The sequence below is a fragment of the Theropithecus gelada genome, chromosome 9 (genome assembly GCF_003255815.1).
Source record: "Theropithecus gelada isolate Dixy chromosome 9, Tgel_1.0, whole genome shotgun sequence".
Lineage (NCBI taxonomy): Eukaryota > Metazoa > Chordata > Mammalia > Primates > Cercopithecidae > Theropithecus > Theropithecus gelada.
In genome coordinates this window covers 18,466,671-18,478,306 of record NC_037677.1, presented here as the reverse complement: position 1 = coordinate 18,478,306, position 11,636 = coordinate 18,466,671, and the positions used below count along the sequence as shown (strand labels likewise).

The 11,636-nt window shown below is 39.9% G+C and overlaps 1 protein-coding gene and 1 long non-coding RNA gene across 7 annotated transcripts in view; one reads left to right on the top strand and one right to left on the bottom strand.

Annotated features, from left to right (window-relative positions):
- Positions 1 to 505: 505 nt before the first annotated feature.
- Positions 506 to 11,583, bottom strand: LOC112631281. Its single transcript, XR_003121096.1, has 2 exons — positions 11,384 to 11,583; positions 506 to 935 (listed from the first exon to the last, which is right to left on the bottom strand). It is a non-coding gene; the product is annotated as an uncharacterized LOC112631281 (long non-coding RNA).
- The window catches only part of ZEB1 (zinc finger E-box binding homeobox 1), a 189,670-nt gene continuing 187,095 nt past the window's right edge, over positions 9,062 to 11,636 (top strand). For 5 of the 6 annotated variants that reach the window (XM_025396181.1, XM_025396167.1, XM_025396169.1 and 2 more), the window contains exon 1: positions 9,062 to 11,621. The gene's annotated coding sequence lies outside the window, so the exon portion shown is untranslated. The remainder of the gene's footprint in view (positions 11,622 to 11,636) is intronic. The other variant, XM_025396159.1, reaches the window with a different exon arrangement.

Genomic DNA, 11,636 nt, shown 5'->3' with positions numbered 1-11,636 from the left:
ATTCCTTTGCAAAAGGCTTCAGATATAAAAAGTAACATTTTTTTTTGAAATGTTATTGGTGAATTTAACACAAAAGACCTTAACTAGGTCTCAAGATACTTAGCTAGCAGGATCACTGGCTTAATCAGTGATGAAATTTATTAGATATTTACATATGTTTGTGATTGGTCCACTTAAGTGTTTTCATACATATATATATATGGACTATATATATTCCATATATGTATGGACTATATATATTCCATATATGTATATATATTCTAAAATGTTGAACAATTCATATGTTCCAGTGTGAATAAGCTACCAGTTTTGAAAAATTTTGAAGCATGGTGAGACAAACTCATATAATTCTACTGGCAACACACATTGGTACAATCCTTCTTGAGAGGAAGCTGATAAAACATTTTAAAAGACACAACTGTGTTCACTCCCACTGATTCAGTAATTTCAGTTTTGAGAACACTCAAAACTGGAGGAAATGATCAAAAACCAACCAAACAAAAACTATATCATAACAATGTTTATTTAAAAAACAAAAAAGGGAGTAATTTAAATGTTCAACAATAAATAACTGGCTTAGGAAATGACAGTATATCAATTTGAGAAACATAGCAGACAAGTGAAAAAGGACAAATATAAAGGCTATGTACCTGTATCAGGAAAATGTATGTGACATGTCAGTTAAAACAGCATAATACTAAATTACATGTAGTTCTCCTAAGTGTATGGAAAAGACTAATTGTTATGTAACTATATAAACTATACATGGGAAAAAAGATTCAATAATGCAGGTTTTACTGAATAACTCAGTTGGGGGTAGGAATAGGGATAATTGCTTTGACTCTAGGTATTGTGTGATGTTGTTATGGTGGGTATTTGTCTCCTCAGACCTCAGAGTTCTGAGTCCATACCACCTTCATGCACAGCAGTAGGCCCTGAAAGAAAACAAAACAGAAGCACAGACAGACACAGAGGCAAGAAATGGAGGGGTGCTTTTTGCCTATCTAAAGGTGTTCCGATTCTTCACTTGTGTGACCTGCGTACACGTCTACTCTCAGGGTCTGTGAAAAAAACAAAATCTCTTATATCCTTATTAAAAATTCCTATCATTTGGCTTGGACCAGTTTGAATTGCTGCAAACCAAGAAACAAAAATAAGTCTTAATATTTATATTATAGTCTTTAACTTGTGCTTTTTTTTTTTTTTTTTTCCTGAGACTGGGCCTCACTTGTTGTCCAAGTTGGAAAGCAATGGCACAATCTCAGCTCACTGCAGCCTCGACCTCCTGTGTTCAAGGGATCCTCCTGCTTCAGCCTGCTGAGTAGCTGGGACTACAGGTATGTACCACCATGCCTGGCTAATTTTATTTTTCATAGAGACAAGGTTTCACTACGTTGCCCAGGCTGGTCTCAAACTCCTGGACTCAAGCAATCCTCCTGGCTTGACTTTCCAAAGTGCTGGGATTACAGGCATGAGCCATCGTGCCCAGCAACTTGTATTTTTAAAAAGAATTGTGTAAGAAAGATAAGAATCCTATGCCATCTAAACTGCATTGCAAATACTGTTAATTTATCCTAAGGTAAAAAGTTTACTTATTTTTTATTGATGCAGAATAGATGTGCACAGTTTTGAGGAACATGTGATAACTTAATACATTCATAAAATTTGTAAAGATCAAATCAGTGTACTTGGGATATCCAACACCTTAATTATCTGTCTTTTCTTTATGCTAGAACCATTCAAATTGGAAGTTTACTTATTGTTTTAGACAGTTTCTTAAATAATAAAGCTAATGTAAGCTAATAGTATTTCTAGACAACATAATATTCCAACAAATGTTAAACAAACAGCATGTTACTATCTCTTCTTTTTGCTCTTTAGGTTAGAATTAATACAACTATGCCTGAAGTGACATTTTCAGGGATACAAACGATCTCATCGTTAAGCCTTGAACAGAAAGGCACTGTGTAGAAATCTAGTGGATTATGCCCTTACTATTTGACTCTAATCTTTCCTGAGAGTCTGCTTTTGCTGTTTTTGTTACCTTTCATATATTTTTACCATGTGCCAGATCCTACATAAAACACTTCACATACACTGTCCCTTTTGCCCTTCATAAAACTTCTGGGCTGGAATGTTTTACCAACTGCAGAAACCTTCCCTCTTTTCTACAATTATTGAGTGTACTCCTCATCAGACAATGCTTTCCGAATAACAAATGCAAAAATGAAAGCTCAGACTAGGAGACAGATGTTAAAAAAATAATAATAATAAAAGTGATAAATGTGGCTGGGCGCAGTGACTCATGCCTGTAATCCCAGCACTTTGGGAGGCCGAGGCAGGCGGATCACGAGGTCAGGAGTTTGAAACCAGCCTGATCAACATGGTGAAACCCCGTCTCTCCTAAAAATACAAAAATGAGCTAGGCATGGCAGCAAGTGCCCTGTAATCCCAGCTACTCGGGAGGCTGAGGAAGGAGAATCGCTTGAACCTGGGAGACAGAGGTTGCAGTGAGCCAAGATCGTGCCATCCACTCCGGCCTGGGCAATAAGAGCAAAACTCTGTCTAAAAACAAAAACAAAGAAAAACAAAACAAAAGTGATAAATGCCATAGTAGTGATATGTCCAAAGTACCCTGACGTATGTGAGCGAATTACTAGCTATTCTGGGTATTCTTGGGTATTCTGAGTCCATACCAGGAGGTGGTTGTCTAATCCCCAAGAATTCTGATACACCTGGAGAAGTGCTGAGATAATCTGAAATCCAGGGAAAGAAAACTAATTTGCCTTCTCAGAAATACGTCAGGTAATCTAGAAGATGCAGAATCTGAATGACAGGACATTAGTATATGTTAAGCTGCAGTAAATATAATAGTGAAAAAATAGCAAGTATTAAAAAATACACTGGGGACTCCTTTTTATATTAATTCATATATCATATACTTTTGAGGGCATGCCATGTACTAAGGCAGTATTAGGACCTGGAAAGACCACTATAAAAATGTATCACCTGGAACAACTTCATTAATATTGTAAACATGGGAAATATTAATTATGCTTTATATTGCTGAACTTTTAGCAGCAGTGCAGCACTACTTGCTAAAATAATCCACCCTGCGTGTGCGGGCCCATTCCTGTAATCTCAGCACTTTGGGAGGCCAAAGTGTGAGGATTGTTTGAGCCCACGAGTTCTAGACCAGCCTGGGCAACATGGCGAAACCCCATCTCTACAAAAAGTACAAAAAATTAGCAGGCATGGTGGTGCACGCCTGTAGTCCCAGGTACTTGGGAGGATGAGGTGGGAAGATCACTCAAGCCTAGGAGGTCAAGGCTGCAGTGAGTCATGATGGCACCACTGCACTCCAGCCTGGGCAATAGAGCACGACCCTGTCTCAAAAAAGAAAAAAAAAAGATAATCTGCAAATATTATTGTTCATGTGTACTTAATTTGCAAAGTCACATCTTATTTTTGTGTTGCTTTTCCTTGCAGAATTATTCCTTCTTACATGATTATTCAAAATTAATGCAGGAACAGAAAAATACAAATACCACATGTTCTCACTTACAAATGGGAGCTAAGCATGGAGTACACATGGACATAAATATGGGAACAACAGGCACTGCAGACTACTAGAGAAACTACATACTGGTTACTATGCTGACTACCTGGGTGCAATATATCCACGTAACAAACCTGCACATGTATCCCCTGTGTCTAAAATAACAACTGAAATTTTGTAAAAAGTTCAGTTCTCTTGACGCTGTCCTGCTCACTTTTTCGTTTCCCTCACAGAATACTAATTCACATCTTCCATATGGTAGACGCTCTTAACTTCAAGGCCCTTCATGGCCTACAGGTGCTTTCAATGTAACGTCCCACATCCTTAGCACCTTTGTACGGTTTAGCTCCTGCTTACCGACCTCTAAGGCCTCATCTAGAACTATGAGCCCATTTTATTCAATGCTTTAATGCTATTGGATTTGTACTGCAAAGCACTATACTTTCATTGTGAGATTTCTGCATATGCTGTGACTTCTGCCTTTAATACTCCCTTCTCCTACTCTTCTGACAACACTATTACTTCTCCAAGAAAGATTTCCTTGACTCTGGGTTTGTTTAGATCTTTCTCTTAGGTACACCATATTTCCTTGACATTTGTGTATTAGCCTTTTAATATGTTTCTCCCACAAACTTGTAAGCTTCTTGAGGTCAGGGACCATATTAGGCATTTATAGTTCCATGCAGTGTCTGCCACATAGAATATGCTCAAGAATATTAGTTGACCTGTAATTCTAGCACTTTGAGGCCAAGGCGGGTGAATCACCTGAAGTCAGGAGTTCGAGACCAGCCGGGCCAATATGGTAAAACCCCGTCTCTACCAAAAATACAAAAAATTAGCTGAGCATGGTGTTGCACGCCTGTAGTCCCAGCTACTCAGAAGACTGAGGCAGGAGAATGCTTGGACCTGGAAGGCAGAGGTTGCAGTGAGCCGAGATCCTGCCACTGCACTCCAGCCTGGGTGACACAGGGAGAGTGTCTCAAAAAATAAAAATAAAAATAAAAATAAAGAATATGAGTTGAATGAACTAATGAACAATTAAAACTTCTACATGGCACAATGCTAAATGTTATATACAGAGTAATGACCAATTAGCATAATGCTATAAATCTGCAAATTAAAGATGAACAAATAAAACATATTTCTCAATCATGAAATACAAAACTTGCATACTGTGAGTGGTAGAATAGTGGCTCCCAACGATATCCACGTCCTAATTCCCCAAACCTGGGAAAAGGTTTGGTTATATGGCAAAGGGGAATTTACATTGTAGAGGGAATTAAGCATGCTAATCAGCTGACCTTTAAATGAAGAGATATTTTGCATTATCTGGGTGGGCCCAGTTCAGTCACTAAGGCCCTTATAACTGGAAGAGGGAGGCAGAACAGAGGAACAAGCAAGCTGGCAAGATGCAAAGGACTCTGTTGGATGTTGCTGACTTTGAGGACCGAGGAAGTGGCTTAAAACCAAGGAGTGTGAGCAGCATCTAGAAGCTGAAGCAGGCCTGGAAATGGAGTCTCCCCTAGGCCCTTCTGAGGGAACTCAATTCCGCCAAAACCTTGATTTGAGTCTTGTGAGACCTGTTTTGGACTTCTCACTTCCAAAATAGTAAGACAATACATTTACTTTTCTTTTAATTAAAACAATTTTTTTTTTTTTTGGAGGTCTCTGTTGCCCAAACTGGAATGCAGTGGTGCAAACATGGCTCACTGCAGCCTCCACCTCCTGGGCTCAAGTCATCTTCCCACCTCAGCCTCCCAGGTAGCTGGAATTACAGGCCTGCGCCACCATGCCCAGCTAATTTTTATATCTTTTGTAGACATAGGGTTTCGCCATGTTGCCCAGCTGGTCTCGAACCATTGAGCTCAAGCGATCTGCCAACCTAGGCCTCCCAAAGTGCTGGGATTAAAGGTGTGAGCCACTGAGACTGGCCAATTTATGTTATTTTAATCCACTAAGTTTGTGGTAATTTTTAACAGCAGCAATAGGAAACAAATACACATTCCCACAAGGAACAGGATTAACTTTGGCTGCATATGACAGAAAACCTAAGAGAATGGCAGCTGAAGCAAGATGTACATTTGTTTCTTTCTAAGAGAAAGCGAAATCTGGAAAAGGAAGTTCAGGGCTGGTAATGGTATTCCACAGTGTCAAGGAATCAGGCTCCTTGGGTCTTTTTGCTCTGCATGACTTAAGGGGCTCTAGACAACTCTGCCCAAGTTGAGAAACTCTAGCAGGATTTCAATCCACAGGAAGAAGGGAAAGGATGGTGAAGCATCTCTTTCTGAAGATCTTCGTCAATGTTGTGCACACCACTTACATCTCTTTGGCCAGAACTAAGCAGCATAGTGAGACCTAGATACACACAAGTAGAGAAAGAGAACCATTTTTTTTTTTTTTTTTTTTTCCTAGAGGCAGGTCTCACTCTGTTGCCCCAGCTGAAGTGCAGTTGTGTGATCAGAGCTCACTTCACCCTTGAACTCCTGGGCTCAAGTGATCCTCCTGCCTCAGCTTTTTGGGTAGCTGGGAACTGTAGGTGTGTTTTATGAGGCCTAGCTAATTTTAAATTTTTTTGTAGAGAGTAGATCTTACTATGTTGCCCAGGCTGGGCTCCAACACCTGGCCTTAAGCAATCCTCCTGCCTTGGCTTCCCAAAGCACTGGGATTATAGGCATGAACCACCACACCCAGCTAAGAGTTATTTCAAGTGGCCATGTGATAAAAATGGACAGGTCTACCATTTAAAAAGAGGAAGAAACATATTAGGGACAATTAGCTCTGTCTGTCTTAATACTGTGGTATGATTTTTTTCTCTCATTGTTTTAAATATGTAAAAGTTGTCTTGCCTAGATTTTAGATTAAGGCAGAGGTCATTATTCCACAAATAGGTTATTGAATAATTACTATGTGATGGTATTTCCCAGATTTTGCAAGTACGTACATTAGAACATGAGTATATACTTGTTCAACAAATGACATAAGATATTTGTATCACATTTAACATTAGTACTGTAATTAATGGAAATAGCAGAATTATTGGTTGATAAGAAATAAGGTTAAAATGCTTTATTTCTATATGCATATTACTCAGGGTCCTGGCAGGAAGCAGATGGCACATTCAAAGGATACACTGAAGAGAGTTTAATGAAGAGACGATTTACAAGGTGTGGACAGATTTTAGGAGAAGGAGTGATGAAGCAATCAACCATTACCACCCTGGGCCTGAAGACACAAAGAGAATAAGCAGTTTCTGGAACTTGGCAAGACCTGTGGCCATGGGATGAGGGTGTCAGACAGGAGCCAGGGACCTCAGGTAGAGGAATGAAGCTAGAGCCACAGCCAGGCAGCAGGGAATAGAATAAATATCCTGACCTCTCTCTTTTTCCTTTCTCTGATCATTTGCCAAAGCCTCCAAATTGGCTGAAACCAAATAGGAACCAGAGGGCAAAGAAGCCTGGGTGATGTGACTGCCACAGAAGTCAGCCTCGCAGAGCATGGAAAAGCAAAGAATGGACTTTGAAGGACAGAGCATAACAAGGATAATATGAAAAAGCAAAGCATTTCACAGAGTTGGAACGATTCAAAAAATTTTAAACAAAAAGAGAAAGGGAAATGATCCAAACAGAGCGGGGACAAAGAAAGACAGAGGAAGGGAATGATTACAAAGTAAAACAGTGGGGAGGGGCACAGTGTCTGATCTATTTATGTAAGTAGGATAAAGACAGTGAGCAAAGAAATAGAAGCATGAGGTCTGAAGAGAATGAGAAGGGTGTGACCAGGGATCTTAAAGTTGTGCATATAATTGGACACAGGGTATTTATCACCAACTTTCTCATGTGAATTTAATACAATGGTAGAACATCTAAAACCTGTTACTGACTGCAAACATTATAAATGCCTGTACACCAAGGATTGAACAGAGGCAAAGACTGTAACTAAGGATCTGTGGTTTGCAGAATGCCAGCACTTTAGGTCAAAGAAACAGCCATACTCTGTAACAGAATCAATCAGCTGCTAAAAGAAGTCAAGATGACAGAAAAAAGAAATACATGAAGACAAAAGAGAAAAAACAGCGGTAGAAACCAGCTATCAGACCCGATATCATGGTGAATACTTAAAATTCACTTAAATCAAAAATATGCGTGTTGCTTCCTCTCAAGTTACCTAACGTATAATTAAGTATAGAAAAAAATGTTATTCATATTCGTAAGTAGTATTAGTAATAGAAACTACAGTCTAACTTCTATGGAGGCAGCCTTTGAAAGAAATCCTTTTTAATTATTGTGACTTCATGGAAAATACTAGTTTTACTTTTTGGATGTTCACCGACATCCTGCAAATCTCTTTCTCCATATATTTATACTTACATCTATCTCTGTATTAGACACGTTCCTGAAAAATCACCCCCTAAGTAAGAAACGTCATGTGTTAACATTTCATTGACTTATATTAAAAATAGGAGCCTCATTCCCCAGAGGGGTAAGAACCATTTTGTGGTAAACTATGTAACAAAATCAAAAAGTATGGAGAAAACATTTGTCCCTGTGATACCTCCTGGGAGGCTGTATTCGAAAGGCTGGCATGGGTCCTATGGCCAACTGTGGGTTCTGCATCATCCTGTAGTCATGTTTCCTTCCTGACTCAATGATTGCAGAATTTGGTGAGACTGCAACAGTGAAATGACCATTGCCCTTCTTTGTTCCACGGTGAACCACAAATCCAGAATTACCGTAGGTCAGGAGCCATGGTCAGAGCCAAGAATTGAGTAGCGGCTTTATGGGACCTCTAAATTCTGTACTTTGAGGGATAACATGTATCACATTCTTTTCCTTCAAAATCTCTAAGATTAAAATTAGGTATTGAATTCAAGAGTTGCATTTACATGCTATCCTTCCATGAAATTAACCAACTTTAAATTTCGATGAAGACTAGAGAATTATACATTGCACTTCTCAATGTGTTTTGGAAGAGGTATGTGGAATGATATGCTTCATGTGGATCACCATGAAATCTCTACGTTTTAAATTTAAGATAATTTTATGTCAAATTTTATCCTAATTTATACATGATTCATATATGAAAAGCAAATAGCAGGTGCAAAGGGTTTATGAAAAATTTATAGAAAAAACTCAGTATTGGAACTATTTTATCCATTTACATTTTCCCCGTAAATTTGGAAAAGTTAGTATAGCAATTCATTTTTAGAATATCTTCCCTTCAGCATACATAATCCCAGTGCTCAGTAGAAGCAGAGTGTTAACATTTCATTGACATATTAAAAATAAGCATATATATTGTATGTATGCTGTATGACAGCACTACAATTACTAAAATCAAGAATGCAGGATACATGTTAAACTCATATATTAGTATCCCCTACCATTGGATTTGAATAAGCCTAAATTTTAATAATCTTCTTTTATAAATAGATTCTAAAGACTTTTCCCCTATTCTTTAGTTATATTTAAGAGATAAGAAGCAACCATCACACATGCATCATGTTTAAAGCAGTAATTTATTCTGAGATTTACTTTCATCTGTTTTCTTTCCAGTCCAGATATCAATATTTTCAAGAACATTAAAGTATAATAATCAAACATTCAATTCATAACATGCATACTTATCAGAAGCTTTTACAAAATGGAAATTTTATGTTAGAAGATTTGGGCTACCAGTAATATTCACTGTGCATATTTTAAAACTAAGGTGAAAAGAGTTCATTGTTTAGGGAAAATGATTGTGGAGAAACTAAAATCAAAAGCAATTTTAGTCTGGATATTAATGACAGTAATCACTTTCACATCCATGACTCTAGCTGTTCCTAAGGACTAAGGGGATGAAGGCAGATTATGTATCTTACTGTCAAGAACAGGGTCAGAAAAGGTCAACAATATTAATTTAAGAAATGTTTATTAAGCATCTACTATTGGCTACATACTCCACTAGGTGTTGAGGACATAGAAATAAGAAGAAAAAAAAGTTGCCTGAAAAGGTACTTGTCCACAGAGTCTGGCCTAAACTAACTAAACCAGAAACCACTAAAGGAAGAAAATGACTTCTGTTTGTCTCTTCACTTCATCTCTTTACGAGGTGAGAATGAACACTGAAGGAAGCTTAGAGGGGAGGTATAGGCCAGAGAACATGAGAAAATGCTATTTGTAATACTTCCTAAGTTTAAGAGTAGATAAAATGTGTGCTAGAGTTGGAAAGTTTTTTGTTTTTTTTTTTTTCCTTACTGTGGGGGCAATTCCATAGTCTATGACCTGATTCAGTAGGCGACTGAAAAACATTGTACAACTCTTAAAAAGGGAGGAAGAGCTCACACTTAACCAAGCAAAGGACACCGTGTTGACATGCACAAGTTTCGGTTAACATGGTATCAAGGACAGCGAGGACTGCCTGTACTTAAAATGATCATTAAGACTAATGATTCTAGTTTTGGCATTGAGGATGAACGCAGATCTATAGTCATCGTGTATAGCAAAGAATATTTACAGTCACATTTCATGGACCAATAAATAATGCATTTACTTCTCAAAATGCCCAAGAAAATGTGGGAGAGAAAATGTTCATCTATATTCAAGATTAAACTTTCTAACTTTAAATCACCAGACTTCAGTTGTAAATTTATTTCAGTTGAAAGGTTTGAAGACATTATTAATGAATATTCTAAAATTCCAGAAGGTGTTTAAAAGATAATTTTAACTTAATAAAAAAATCCTGCCATGATGTGGCAAAAATTGTAAGCATAAATTTATTGAGCACCTATTATGTGTCACTGTACTAGGTGATGTACTACGTTATTTCCAATACTCTGGTCATGTTTCAGTTTTCTCCGTTTCTCTATCAATAACTCCTACATTGTTAATTTATAACTATATTACTTGGAATACAGCTCATTTATTCCATAAAGTTGGTCCCAAAGACGTTTCCTTATTCGAAGGAGGTGGGAAGCAGGAAGGAAACCTAAATCTAAATTCTACTGAATACTGAAGACGATTTTCTTGATATTTGTGGTTATCTGCGTGGTCTTTTCAGAAATCCCCAAACTTGTACCAAGTCAAGGACAAAATAAGATAAAATCAGTAATCTGTCAGGTTCAGAGATCACATCTGTCAGCCGATGCTTCTTGCCTTAAGGTCCTGCACAGCGATGACCGCTCATTTAGGAAGGAATTCATGGCCTGTGGATACAGGCTTAGCTCTGAGTCCTGCCGCCCAGGATCCCAGGGATCTACGCGAGGAGGAGGGCGGGGAGGGCGGACCGGGTGGGGGAGGCCGAGGTGACAGCAGGTGAGGGCCGGGTGCCGATGGGGAAGTGAGACAAGCACCGTGTGGGTATTACTCATTCCGCTCTACTAACGAGGCTGCTGGCAAGCGGAACTTCTAGCCTCTCTTTCAGTCCAGCTGAAGTTCAATCTCATTGAAGTCACTTCCCATCCCTGTTCGCTTGGGGGGAAACCGGGCGTCCTGGAAGGGAAGGGAAGGGAGTCCGGGCTGCGCGGGTCAGGTAGCCTCTCTCCGGGCGCCGCATGTCCTCGCTGTCCCCGAACCTGCCCTTCCCCTCATCAAGGGAACTCCCCGGGGAGTCCAGACCGCGATCCCTTTCCTTGGCCCCGGGGTGCGCGGGGCGGACACGCGAGGCGTGGGACTGATGGTAGCCCTGCCTCCAGGAAGCAGGCAGGCGGGGACCTCTGGGCGCTCGGAGGGGCAGCTCCGAGGGCACAGGGTCCAGAGAGAATCAGCCAGATCTCTCCCTGCCCCGGGCAGCCGCGGCGGGTGTGGCCAGCGCGGAGGCAGGACGCCGCCGAGCCTCCAACTTTACCTTTCCAACTCCGACAGCCCGTCGCCTTTCTGACCACGTCCCCACGGTTTCCCAACACCCGCCTCCCTCACCCCACCACACCTGAGGAAAACTTTTCCCTCGCCCCTCAATTCAAATTCACCAGTGCCCACGGTTGCCGCAAACCGCCCAGTCCCTAGCAACAAGGTTCCGGCCGTAGAGCGAGCGCCTCTAGGTGTAAGGAAGGTGATGTCGTAAAGCCGGGAGTGTCGTAAACCAGGTGCGGTGGGGAGGG